The 13,197-nt window shown below is 44.2% G+C and overlaps 1 protein-coding gene across 2 annotated transcripts in view; it reads right to left on the reverse strand.

Annotated features, from left to right (window-relative positions):
* HIVEP2 (HIVEP zinc finger 2) overlaps positions 1-12,372 on the reverse strand; it is a 206,667-nt gene extending 194,295 nt beyond the window's left edge. Inside the window, exon 1 of one of the 2 annotated variants that reach the window (XM_045499845.1) lies at positions 11,310-12,372. The gene's annotated coding sequence lies outside the window, so the exon portion shown is untranslated. Of the gene's footprint in view, positions 1-10,910; positions 11,041-11,309 lie in introns of those variants that run through there. The other variant, XM_045499846.1, reaches the window with a different exon arrangement.
* Between the last annotated feature and the right edge of the window lie 825 nt (positions 12,373-13,197).

Here is a 13,197-nt window from a genome sequence, read left to right on the forward strand (position 1 = left end):
TCTTTGGATTCCTTTTCTTCTGCTTGAAGGTGGGTATAACTATCTCAAAATTTTGTTCCATATGTGCATTAGTGACCTATGCAAAATTTAAAGGCTCCAGGGGACATTACAACAAGCTGTGGAGCTGCTAACCATTATCTTTCTGAAAACAATTACATATGCCCATAATAAATTGCATCAATAGCAGTCAATTATCTCAAGAACACTCTACTAACCCTTGTCACAAATGTATTGCTGCGTATCAGATTTTTTTCAACAATTGAATTATTCTCAAAACTTAGCATTGCTTCACATCCTAAAAATAGCCACTCCAATTCTCTTGTGTTACCCTGCTCTGCTCCCAGGAGGTAGGGCAGTGCTATAAACAATGCTTCATTTTTACAGATGAAGAAACAATGAAATATAACAGAAGTACAGCCACTTTGCCTGAATCATTCTGAAAATCAATAATGAGGCAAGCAATAAACTCGTGGGGTCAGGGTTTACTATCAGCCTTTCTGGTGTCCTCTGTGGCCCTGGGATAGGCTCTAATGAGCACATCCTGACAACAAGGGCACAAAGATACTTAGAATCCTCATTTTACCAAAAAAGCTCATATTTCTCCGAACGTAAACTTTGACATACGACAAATAAATTGAGTAACAAGAAAATATATTGAATATTTATAACCCTGGATTTTTCCCTCGCTTAGAGAAACAGGGATTATTCAAAATGTAAACTTCAGGAGAAGAAAGAAAAATAAAGCTTGGTAATTATTCCATGGATAATTAGAAGCTGAACTCCCCATGACTCGTCCATAAAGTGTTGGGGCCAGCCATCAGGACTCTCCCACGGGGCCCTGCTGAGTTGCAAAGGCAGATTTCATCACTGGAAAAGTGGTTCTCCCCCAGCCTTCCCTCCTTCATTTTTCTTTGTTTCCAAGGGCAAGGATCTGTAATGGGGTAAAGGAATACATTCTCTTTATGCCAAACTTATCCAAGCAGACGGACCAAGAAACAACTCTTCCTTAAACTCCACACCAACAAGCAGTAACTGCCTTCAAATAGCTTCCCTTTCAAAGCACCATAAGCAAAATATGGCCAAAGAAAACTGTCCTAGAGAGAAGAATCCCAGTCAACTATAAACTTCCCAGTCCAACTGTAGGAAAAAAATTGCCTCAAAATGGCTCGATCTGAGCAATTGTTGTGAAATCAAACGGGAAGTGCAGAGACCAAGAAGACCCTGACTGTGCTACAAGAAGCGTGACTGCTGGGTGTGTTTCCCAGGGGACTTCTTATAGAGCTGAAGAAAAACTTACAGAGCAAAGACTAACGGAGACATCACCCCTCCTTTCGTTCTGATGACCACCCCCCCAACCACCATCTTACCTCTTTTCTCACCATTTAGAGTACAAGCTTCTTGAGAATTTGGACTTTCAACATTCACCAAATCCCTACTGCCTGCCTACTATACACCGTGCCCTGTGTTTCCACGTTTTTGTGAAAATATAAACCATCCTAATCCACTAGAAATTTGACAGTAAAAATAATCGGTAAAAAAAAAAATGAAAAATTCATTTAAATAAGAATAAAAATATACATTCCAAATAAAAGCCGTGGTAATCTCTTCACCTTAACAATCTGATAAATGCAGTTTACAATAAAATGTGTCATTTAAAAACCATTTTCTTCTCTTCCTTGTGAAAAAGTAAGTAGAACTAGATTCTACAAGTTAGGAAAGGCCATAATGCTGAATCATAAAGAGGGTTTTTTTTTAAACAACTAGTGCTATATTTAGTTATGCAAAAAATAGTAATAAATAGTACGTCTTCAAAAACTACCTTACTATGAAAAATATAGATATAGATATGGGTATAATAAATGGGATTTTTTCATTAGTGATTTAGTAAGACTTGCAATGCTTCTTTAACTGTTATTTGTGTTGAGAGACACAATATGAAAGTAGAGATTTCCAAAAACACTGGAAAGTAGTACAATGACTAAATTTGCCATGAAAAGTTTCTAAAGTAGTCCACTGGAATATAAACGCCATGAGGACAGGGATTTTTTTTTTTTTTTCAGCTATTTTATTCACTGATGAATCCCCAGTGTCTAGAAGAGCACCTTTCCCAGAGCAGGTAGGTGCTTAATAAATTTTTGTTGAATTAATAAATGTTTGTTTAAAAGTCAGCAGTCCCGGGAACACTCCAGTTGTGTCTCCTAAGCAAGCCTAAGGCCTCATGAGTAAACACTGGTTCTCCAGCTCTTGCGATTTACGTAGAAGTTCAAGTTGGGTAATTTCAGGCCCTAGAGGCTATTTTTAGGCCACAAAACTCCAGAAGGATGATCCACAAAGAACCAGAGAATTTAGTTCACCTCACTAGTGTAGCACTGTCTGAGCTGAATGAAAAATACCCCAAACTATAATTGATATTTTCATTTGTTAACTGCTGAGAAACATGGGCATTTTGACATCGTTTCTTAAACCATTTCCATCAAGAGTTTAATAGACCACTTGAAAATGTGAAAGTGATCATTTTACTGTCACAACAAAATTAGGTTCTCCTGTGTTTTTCTTTTCTTTTGGTGTAATTTCTTCTTTTATTTTTTTGCAAATTTTTTTAATGTTTTTATTTATTTTTGAGAGACAGAGCAGGAGTGTAAAGTGGGAAAGAGAGAGGGAGACACAGAATATGAAACAGGCTCCAGGCTCCAAGCTGTCAGCACACAGCCAGATGTGGGACTCGAACTCACGAACCACGATATCATGCCCTGAGCCAAAGTCGGGCATTTAACCGACTGAGCCACCCAGGCACCCTTGGTGTAATTTCTTCATAATAATAATCCTAGCTGCCAGATATTTAACGTTTTACTATGTGCTCAGTGAGACAGGTACACATATTCTCATTAAAAAACTTCACAACGACCCTAAAGCAGATATTATCATCCTCATTTTGTAACCTGCAGGAGGTTAACTGACCTTCTGAAATTCCCTAGAGCTGGTGGTGGTGCTGGAATTTACCCTGTTCTGTCAGACTTTAAACCCAAGCTCTTAGCCCCAAGGCTACCTCCTTCATACAGTGTGTATCACACTGACGGATATGCCTAAACTACTAAGATTAAACACCGTGCGAAGTGATCAAAATGGTTGGCAATTTAATTTTTTAATTTTTGCAAAAATTTTGCTGTTTAACCGTTGCTTATGCTGCTGCATGAAATGGTGAAAAGACCAATTGTGTTTGGAGCCTAACACCCTGAGTTCAAATCATACTTCCTTACTGACTATCAGAGTTGTCCCTGCAAACACCATTTAACCTTTCTGAGTCTCAATCCCCTTAAGTGTAAACATGAAGGTAATAATACCAAATCTTCTCACGGCTGTCACTGGAGAGTGCCTGGTGAGCAGCCTGGCACAGAATAAGCACTCCTTCAGCCTAAATGCCCTTCCTTCTAACGGATTTGCTAAATTGGCACTGTGCTGATTTTATAAAAGTGTTTAGTTCATCCTCGTAATACCATAATTACAGAATATAATGACACTGCATTCTCTATAACTACAAAGTAGAATTTATAAACTGATAGATGATGAGCTGGAAGAGGCTTTAGAAGCCCATCTGTTCCAATCCTTTCGTTTCCAAATGAAGTCCAGAGAGTTTAAAGGACTTGTTTCCAAGTTTTTACAGAAAGCTAATTGCAAAGACACTTCTAGACCTTATGTCCCTCCACCTCTACTTCCACGATAGTCCCAGTTTTTGCCTCACATTACACAGGCATGGCAACACGTGTAATTTTCAGACAATTAAGCAGTATAAAATAACCTCAGTTTAATTGCATCCAATTAACAAGCCAAATTAGTGTTTCATATGTACACTATTAAACTAGTTGTCTGGCTTCCAAAAGAAATAAAACACTGTTTCAAATGAATCTAGCATTTTAGTGAACAAAGCTACTTACAATTTAAATTACCTTTGCTATAATCTTCTTTATATGGAATTAGACCTAATCTCCATTTTAAAAGAAATTCTTTCTGCAACTATCAGGATGAAAATTCATGCTTGTATTTTAAGTATCAAATTTTTCTTTCTCACTAAATACATACGATTTTCTAAGATTAGTATACATGTGCATGCATGCACACATGCATACCTGTACATATATGCATGCCTAAGGCCCCCTAAGCAAATACAAACGAGGGTGTGTCTGACATTTCCCCACCACCTAGTTTGAAAAGTCCCACCTTTTTCTTGGCCTTCAGAAATCAAGTGAATCTGCCACAATGCAAATAACAAGAGCTTTGCTGATCTCCTGCTTTCTTTTTCAGAGAAAATGAAACCACCAGATAAATCTTTGTCAAAAAACACTGCCTTCCAAATACACTGCCCTACACTATCCGTCCAGTATTGTCATGATTTAGATACAACTGGGTATCAATTAAAAACCGGTATTCTGATGAGCCACAAAACGAATCATCTACCCATTCCTTAAATATTTACACCTAAAAACATAAGTGCGTTATCATTTTAAGTATAGCCATTTTTATAAGTTATCATTTGTTTGGTGGCCAACTTTCACTATTACTATTTATGAAGACTGTTCCGAGGAAAGAGTTGTAGAGTAGGTTAAACTAAAAATGCAGTACTGCATACTGAAGACACAGCTCAGACTGACGATCTGCTGTACGTATTTGACCATGTTTATCAAAATACTTAATCACTTTTGTTATTTATTATTAAGATGTCCATGAACAAGACAAAAGAGTTCACACTGTCATGCAGTGGTGTCAACCTTCATTACGTCTTTTGGGGCCTTATACCAATTTAATGGCCACCCTGCCACCAAGCTATTCATCCCCTAGACGTTTATAATCTTTCTGAACACCCACACATCATAGCATCACTCCTCTGCTGAAAAACCTTAGGTGAAATCCAGCTTTCTCAGGAGGGCTTCATGGCCCACATGGTCTGGAACCAATGGACCTTTCCAGGTTCGCCGTACTCTTCCTCTCCCTTGGCACAACAATGTCCCACCACTCCAGATCAAATTCAATGTGCCCCGCCCTTCCCTCTTAGTAGGATTTACTGAAATTCTACTCAACTTTCAAGGCCCCCGATCAAAATTTACTTCCTCCCACAAAGACCCTCTAATCTTTGCAGATGGAAAAAAAAAAAAAAATGCTTCCATTTATATTATACTTTCGCTCGTACGTTTTAGTAAAGTTTATTTAACAAGCCATATGTCTTCTCTAGATTGCAAAAAGTCAAGTCAAGGATCATCATCCTCTTATCTCTCAATTACTCATATTCTGCCCCCCCAGTCTGACTCCAGAGCCCAAGCTTGGAGCTCCACTTCCATAAACTGACTGTTTTTGCCACCTAAATTGAAATTTCTATATTGTATGAATTTTAAAACAGGGAGCAAATTAATTAAGTGATAACAGTTGACAAAATGGAGTAGGAGCCCAAGATTACATAAAGGAATGTTATTTTCACTAACCTCTTTTTCCACTCTTTTGTATTACATTGACCCTTAATCATACAGAAGGTAAAAAAGAAAAAGAAAAAAAAAAAGAGCTAAATTTTTCCAAAGGTTCCAGTATTTGCAGTCATGAAGAGAAATTATCTGGGGACTTGAATGTTTCACTAGCTGTTTAGAAACATATAGGTCCAGCTTATGCAGGGTTCTAAAGATTAATCGGTTCTTCAAACAACAACCTTGAAAGACCTCGGAACTGGTAGTTACTCATTAAGTAAGTGAATCAACGGTGTTGACCAATTCAGTTAACTTGATCCTCAAATAAGTATTTTTTAATTTAAATTATTTATTCTTAGAAAAATTACCTGCAAATAATAATAAGCTAACCTACAATTAAACCCCTCAAACCGAAGTTAGCACATGGAGTCGTAACAAACCTCCAGGGGTCAAGGACCACTGACGTTGAAGTACTTGTGAGGAGACACATGTTATACATAAGGCTCCTCCAACTTCTAGACCCTGCCCCCCAAAATTCTTTCTCCAATGATCTACTTCTGACATAGCCAATAGTATGTCATATGTCCTGATTTTCCAAGGACAGTGCCCATTTATGCCAGGTTAGATAATCATCCATGTGGTACTGACCACGTAATCTGGCCACACCTCGCCTCATTTCTCTAGTTATGTGCCCTCGGCCCCACTGGCTTGCCTTCAATTCCTCAAAGCACTGTACATCCCCCAATCTCAAGAGATTTGCATTATTCCCTCTTTGTACAATACACTCTTTCTCTCCACCTCTTTCCACTTGACCATAGTTTATTCTTCAGTCTCAGCTCAAATATTACCTCTTCAGACAAGGGTGATATACTGCTTATTTTTATACACTCATTAATAGGTGTATACACTTATTAATAGGTGTATACACTTATGATACGCTCCTTTCTGTTTCTTCGAGAGCACTCGTAACTAATGTGGCTTTATTTATATTGGCTCACCTCACGCCTCCTATCTGTCAAGCCCACTAGATTAGAAGCTCCTTTTCTGGTCTGGATCATCATTATATCCTTGGTGTCTACCAAAAGCCTAATCCATAATAAATACTTGTTGAATAAACAGATGAATAAGTTGTATTGATCAATGATGACTGGGTCACTTGTCATAGTACTCTGAAGAAAGAGCTAAGATTATATGTGAGTGACAAGTCAAAAATGTTGCCTAGCCCTGAGTACTTCCTGACCTTATATCCAATCACCATGTGACCCAGAAGTAGTAGGTCAAACCCCACCTGCTCTCTGCCCCGTGTCTTCAGGCACACAAGCATCATTTTCATCTCTTCTCTCCAAAGCACTTTCTTCAAATATGTCTACCTAGTCAGACTTCAAATTTTAAGCAGATAGGAAATCTACAGTCACGGACACTTGTAGAATAGATCAAATGCCACAATTAACACCTCAAATGACAAATAATATGAGTATGTGTTAAGATTAGCACATATTTGGCTCAGAAAAATAGTGACACAAATTATTAAGCAGTTCTGATTCTATTCTAAACTCAGTCTTGAAGATAGTATAGCCCCATGTCTCTCTTAATGCTAGTAGCCAGGATCAACATCACAGAAGCCAAAGATCGTACAGATCAAGTATGTTGTGTTATCCTCTTATACGTGAAGACTGGTTATGTCACAATGATAGATGAAGTGCTGAAATATTTGTCCAAATTACTTAGGACCATCTCACAGCTACAAATACTGACTTACAACTTCCTTTTTGTTAGCAATGCCATAAATAGCATATAGAAAGCAGTGCTTTTGTTGTTGTTGTTGTTGTGATCAAGTATCAGGAACAAGTGGAAAATTGTATCATGTATATTATTTCCTTCAAATAAGCACAATCTTATTTTCACAAAGTTTTCCCATTTTCTCTCAATCCTCATTCACAGCTTCAAGCACTGAGAAACCTCACTGGAATATTCACTGAGGTTTTACTCAAGATAAATGAAGTCTCTGCCTATGTGGTTACAGCAACCCTACACACACTAATAGTGTGAAGTTCCTTATGAAACCTGAAGTTCATTGAGTTGAGATAGCAGACTTCCTCTGTTCCTTTTTATATCACTTAGAAACCTGCAATACTTACATACCCTGTTTTAGCCAAAATATGGATTCATGGTGAATTCATTTATAAATTCATTAGCTAGAAGCACAGAATTGGAATTTTCAGGTGAAGGTTTAAATTGTGAACCATTTCTCCACCTACAGGACTGTTACACAGACCAGTACAGAGTCCTGTTGATGCTGACTAGGAACCAAAATTTGCAAACAGTGTTTATTTTGAACAGACTTAGGTGAGTAGCAACCTGTTTGATCCCAAACTATCCATCCAGTTGATCTTAACCACCTTTCCCTTATTACAATAGTCGCTACCTCAGGAATTAAATTCTTCCACACTCTAAAGGAGTACGCTTTTCACTCATGCCAAATAACATTTTCTATAGCTCTTTAAAACTACTTTTCTATGTTGAAGCTTTCAGATTAACTTCAGCTAATTACTGATAACTGAAAAATCTAAAGCCAACACAAGTAGACTATATGTTATCATTGTTACTGTTGAAATAAACCCTGCTTTAAAATTCAAAATAGGCAGATTCTTAAAAAAAAAAAAAAATCCTCATTTTAAAATGGAATCAGCATAAAAAAACAAAACCTGATTTTTCTGAATAGTGACGAAGTGTCAAAAGCTCAAGCAGACACATGTACCATTATTTCACGGGGAACGCCTGCCTTCGTGTTCTCTCTGTTTTGTTTTCATAGTAACAAGAACATTTGAAAACACATCTTGTGTAAAAGGAGCCCGATCAATCAAAAGATTCCACTGGCTAATCTTTCAATGTAGTCAAATGACATGACTTCATTATGTGTTAACACCCATAGAGTAAATTCACCTTCATATCCCATGTTTAATAGAAACATAGAAATGCCTTACCTACTTCAGTGAATTTTTTCCAAACACCTCCACAAGGATCTAACATGTTAAAAATCAGTTAAATTTTAAATTTGGTACCATCATTAATATGCTACCACTCCCCCAAATTGTCCCCAAATCAATTTCACATCAATTTAATCATAAACACCGTTACATAAATATAAGCAGTCTCTAAAAACGCCAACCTCATAAAACACAATCATTGTAACAGAAATATAGATGCCAGCAAATGAATTTTGTTTGATACCTGACCCATGTTCAAAGCAAGACACTCAGACAATTTTCAAAAGATTCACCATTGTCATGTAACATTTTTCTGTACATAAGAAATATACTGCATATTTCAAACCTAGTGGTCAAAAGGGATTATGACACTTGAAAAGCACACTATCATTTAGTGGATGTTGGTAAATCCTTTTCACCTCAAAATAAAAATGCACACTTCTCATCTGGTAACATGATTTCCTAGTGTTCCACAGGAATTTCATCTTAATGAAAATGCTATCACGTAGAGGGTATTTCTGTCTTGAAAAAACCATCTGGCCTATATCCTAAAAATCAAACCCAATCTACTCATTACACAATCTTCTTGGTTAAAATCTTGTTTGGGCACTTTTATAGGGTAAAAAAGAAAAAGACATCTGCAAATTCTAATATATATGTAATAAATACATATATACTATGTGTAACATACATCTCTGTACATACATATGCAAATATTTAAAATAACTTGGTTTGCTCAAGGACAAATATCACCAAATATTACTTTATCACTGGAGGAAATGTTTCTAATAAAGTTAAATGGCCTTTTCCAGGAGGACAGATCATTGCAAATTTAATTAAAAAGGATCTTATTAATATTTCAAGTAATTTCTGGGCTTGATTATGCGCTACAAAAGAAACAACTGTACTGAAGAGAAAAATCAATAGCCCTTGACTAGAGCCCTGAGTATGCTAGAAAAACACAGTTCTCTTGTGAATTATCAAGGTCTAGCCTTTGGGGGTGGGAGAGAGCACCAATATTTATTTGGAGGTAGACTGAGTTATTTTTAAAATGGCAAAAAAGGAAGGAGAACAATCGGTTCAAATTTTCCATTATAATGAAAGTACCGGAAACAAGCCTTTTTATGTTCATTTTAGGCCTAAGAAACTGTGCAGAGAATAAGGCTTTTGCAATGTCAGTTGCACACACTGCTTCCTGTGCGAATTCTAAGCCATTACAGGTGTCCTAAGGCCTCCAGCGAAACCTATTATCAGGTTAGCCCTCCCGTCCCCTCAAAGCCATCCCCACTGCCCCCCTACCCCACACATATTATTGCTCGGCTGCTCTAAGTGTCTATTAAGGACCCTCTGTCTTCTCTGCACTCCCGAGGTTAAAGTACCCACTTTCCCTCGGCGAAGCCTGTAAAAGCTTTCCCATTAGAGAGGACTAGTTCCTGCCGTCCTTTTTCAGTTAGATGCTTTCAAGTCAGGAGAGGAGCCACTTGAAGAAAACCCTCCTTCCCCTCCTCCCTTTTTCCACTGGAAGCCACGTCCCTGAAGGACAACACGAAGGGACACTTCATGACCTTCTACCCCCTCACCCAGTTTGGGCTCGGAGAGTTGGGGGTCGCATTTTCTCGTGTCCTCTGCTGCACTGGATGTGTTATGTAAGAGGGACAGAACGCGAGAGGCACATGCGTATAAAGCGCACCGATCTGCGATAACAGCTGGGGTGTCAGAGCTAATCTGGAGTCTCCCCCACCAAATACGACAGACACCACACATACATCACCCCCACCCCCTACACACACCCCCACACTGAGCAGTGTTTTCCTGTCTCGCCCCTACCAACACCAGACGCACAGAATGCAAAGGCGGGGGAGGGGTGAAGGGAGGTGAGAGAGGAGGAGCAGCAGCACATCTGCTTTGATAGCAGCCGGCAGAGCCGCCGCGGCAGAGAGCCCCTCGTTAACCCCCTTCCTGTGGCTGCACCACGTCATGGAACATTCCCGGAACGGGCCAACGTTCCACCCACTTCAGGGAACAGACATAAAGGCGCAGACCCAGCTCCCCACAGTGCAGAACCCAAACACACATGTCCCTTCCCGGTCCCCGGGCAGACGCACAGACGAACACGCATGCAAACCGCCCCCACCCGTCTCCACGCGCCCCCGGCCAGCCCGCCGCGCCGGGACCCGCTCTGCGGCCGGTGCACCCGCAAGGCGAGGGCGCCTCCGCCTGAACCTTCCATCGAGACAGTCCCCTCCTTCCTCGCTTCCTTCCTTCTCTCCTTCCTTCCTTCCTTCCTTCCTTCCTTCCTTCCTTCCTTCCTTCCTTCCTCGCTCGGGAGGAGAAAGGAGTCACTGAAATGCCAACAGCTAGCAGCCTTCACCGCGCTCGCTCGGCCGCAGGCCGGCGGCCCGGCCCCCGCGCCGCCCGCCCGCCCCCGGCCCGAGCCGCGCGCCCGCCGCCCGCCCGCGGCCCCCTCCCCCGCTACCTGACGACGGGCGGCCGGCGGCCGCGGCAGCCGCAGCGGTGGCCCGGCGGTGCGCGCCGGTGCACGTCCCTCATTAGTAACCAGGCACATTCCTGCCTCCAGCGCTCCCGCGCGGCCCCCTCCCCCCAGGACATTACGCAAAGCAGCCTCCCCTCATCTGCATAGATCCTCGGCCAGGGTATTCCCCGCATTTCCCGACGCGCCGGACCACCCACCCCCCCCGGACGAGGTCTCCCCCATCCCCGCCCCCTCCGACCCTCACCCTCGCCACACCGGGAAGGGGCTGGGGGCGCGCGCCGCGAGACGCGACCGAGTCCGGCGGAGGCGATTTCAGTATAAAGTGAAACAAGCTCCCAATGCTGAAGGAGGCAGGAAAAACACGGCGCCTAGGCCACTTACCGAGCCGAGGAACCTAGATTCCCGCCGCTCTGCGCTCCCAAATGGTCGGTCCGCCCTCCGCGCGCCCCAAGGCTGCACCCAGCACCCCAAAGTCGAGACGTGTAGAAATATCGTTAACGAGCCAGGAGACCCTCCAAGTTGCTCCGGGCTCCGGGGAGCCTCAAGGTCCAGGACTCAACTTGGCAAAGACTTGTGCCACAGTCCCCGAAGATGTTTTTGTGGAGACCCTCCTCCGGCGGGGAGAGACAGCGCTCGGCGGCGCCCCGCTCGCCTCCTCTCCACCCTCTCACCTCCAGCCCGCCTCCCGCCGGCTGCCCGCCTCCGGGCCGCGAGCCCCTCGGGCGGCTGTCAGCTCCCGGCCGCCGCCGGGTGACAGGGGCGGGAGGAGGGCGCGACGCGGTGGCCCGAGCCCGAGCGGGCAAGGGGGATCCTCGCAGCAGCGGCGGCCGCTCACCTGGAAAGTCACCGCTGAGAAGGAGGAGGAGGAGGACGGAGAGGAGAAGGAGGAAGAGGAGGGAGAGGAGGAGGAGGAGGAGGAGGAGGAGGAAACCCCCCTGGTGCCCTTGTTCTCGCTGCCGCGGCGGCCGCTCCTCGCCAAGGCTGAGCGTGTCTGGTGGGGGGTGTCTGGTAGCATTTCCTTAAGGACAGAGGGAGGGCGGGCGCGGAGGGAGGGAAGAGATCCCGACCGCCAGCCCAGGCTCCTCTTTCCTTTATTTATTTTTCTGACACTATACGGAGATGGGCCCAGGGCAGGGGCCGCGGGGCTCGCGAGGGAGCGCGAGGCCCGGGCCGCAAGCAGTCTGCGTGCGGGAGCCGCAGCGGCCGCCTCCCCTCCCGGGCTGTGGACGCACCGGGTTATTCCTGGCAGCGCCTCCCCGAACAGAAGTTACTAGGAGGAGTGCGCGGCGAGGGCGGGCGGGGGGAGAGGCGGAGGGAAGGAGGGAGGAAGAGGGAGAGACTCAGCCAGCGACGTCATCGGATCCCCCAGCGCGTCCCAGGGAGGGAGGCTGAACCAGAAAAACCAGTCTGGAGTCGGCAAGCTGGAGAGGGATGTGCGGCGCGCGGGGCGGCGGGGCGGCGGGGGAGGGAGGCGGCCGGGAGGGCAGGGCCTGGCCCCGCTGCGGCCGCTCGGGGCGGGAAGACCAGGGCCGCGCTCCCGCTCGCTCGGATCGGGGAACTCCCCCGAGAACCAGTCTCTACTTGTCATGCAAAAAAAAAAAAAAAAAAAAAAAAAAAAAAAAAAAACTTGGGCGTCTCCAAGAGCCTGAGAATTTCCTTTAGGGACGTGGAAGCCCCCCCACCCATCTTCCCCATTTCCTCGTTTAATCTAATCGTTCCCTGTCTTGATCACAAAATTATATAATAATTAGTATTGTCATTATGACTTTGTCCGTGTACCTCTGATCCCCTTCCTCGCCCTCGCCCGTCCTCACGGTTGTTACAGTCAAAAAAGAAAGAAAGAAAAAAAAAAAAATCAGACTAGCTCCCGGCTGCATTCTGGAGCTTTGCAAAGCGTTTTACTAGCACTTTCCGTGCCCCTGCAGAAGCACGAACTTTTCACGCGTTCGAAATGCCCCAAATGCCTTCCCTCGGGTCACTCACCGGGGCGCCCTAGGCGCACCCCACTTGGGACACGCGGCCCGCCCTCTCGGGGGTATTCAAGCCGGCATGGGCAGCTGCGCGGGTTATTGCTACCAGTTTCCCGGTGGGCCGCGCTGGGACCCGGGGCTAGCCGCTGCCTCCACCCGCGCGCTTCCCTCGCCCAAGAGGGGACTCGAGTGAAATCGCAGCCCGCGCGGGGAGACCGGGGCCCACGGACGAGGGAATCCCAGGCGAGTGGGGACAGGGACCCTGGGCTTCCTCCCCTGCCCAGCGACACCCGGGGGAT

The sequence above is a fragment of the Leopardus geoffroyi genome, chromosome B2, assembly GCF_018350155.1.
Source record: "Leopardus geoffroyi isolate Oge1 chromosome B2, O.geoffroyi_Oge1_pat1.0, whole genome shotgun sequence".
NCBI lineage: Eukaryota > Metazoa > Chordata > Mammalia > Carnivora > Felidae > Leopardus > Leopardus geoffroyi.